The sequence below is a fragment of the Carlito syrichta genome, unplaced genomic scaffold, assembly GCF_000164805.1.
Source record: "Carlito syrichta isolate Samal-C Ts95f unplaced genomic scaffold, Tarsius_syrichta-2.0.1 Scaffold135736, whole genome shotgun sequence".
Taxonomy (NCBI): Eukaryota; Metazoa; Chordata; class Mammalia; order Primates; family Tarsiidae; genus Carlito; species Carlito syrichta.
Window position 1 is genome coordinate 7,200 of NW_007079832.1, and position 1,160 is coordinate 8,359.

Genomic DNA, 1,160 nt, shown 5'->3' on the forward strand with positions numbered 1-1,160 from the left:
AGCCCAGTGGGTCGAGGCTGCGGGGGCCGGGAGCGGCCACTGCACTCCAGTCTGGGCGACGGAGTGAGACTCCGACTCAAAAAAGAAAAAGAAAAAGAAAGCCACGTTGTGACGTGGCTGGGTGGGCCCTCGCCTCGTGGCACCTCCCCAGTCTGGCAGCACGCCGGGAGTGGCTGGGGCAGCTGGCCTCCCTGGCTTCCCGCACCTGTCTGGGGCCGGAGGAGGAGCCCGTGGCTGGAGCAGGGACGGCAGAGGCAGGGCTGCCCAACAGGTCCTGCCTGCGCTCACACCTGCCCCTGTCACTGTCCTTTCTCCCAAGGCAGAGCCCTTGGACGTCCCTGAGACAGAAAGCGGCCACGCCCTTCCCACGTGGCCCCGTGTCCTTGCGGCTGAGCCGCACTGAGCGGGTCGGTCCCGCTGAGACGGTCGGGAGGCCCGGCAGGGGTGGGCTGGGCTCCAGCCCCACAACCCATCTCTGAAGCTCACCCGGGGTCGCAGCCGGAGGGACTGGCCGCGGCCCGTGGCTGGCATGGGGCCTCGAGGTGCCCACTTGCCCAGCTGGCCTGGGCTGCCCAGCTGCTGTCCGTCTCCCTAGAGGGCCAGGGGCAGAGGAGACCCAGGAGGAACCGGAACTGCCCGGACGGGGGTCCCTCAGGAAGGGGCTGGGGGCCTGCCCGCCCTCGAACCAAGGCGCCGAGGGCTGGCAGCACCCACAGGTGCAGGCACTTGCCGCCACAGCCTCACCGCCCCCCGGCCATCGCGCCTCCCTTGCCAGGAAGGGCTGGGTGACGCTCCTGTGGCCCAGATGTGCGGGGGCCCACGGGGGGCTTCCTCTGCCCCCACCGCGCCCAGCTCTTTCAAGTCGCTGCCGCCCAGCTCAGAGCAGCTGGGCCGCTCCCCAGCCTCCCTCCCAGCTGTCTCAGTGCGGCAGCTGGGGAGCAGCTGCGAGGCGGGGGCGGGGGCCTGCAACTCCCGGAAGCAGGAGGGTGGGGGCACAGCCCCTCCACCCCCTCCCGGGCATCTGGCCAGGCAGGCCTGATCAAAGCCCCTCTGCTCTTCAAAGGCACCCTGGGGTGGGGGCGGGGCGGGCACCCTGGGCCCTGGCTCGGCACCCAGGGCCCGGCTGAGGCCACGCTCGACCGTGCGTCCGGTCCCCGCCC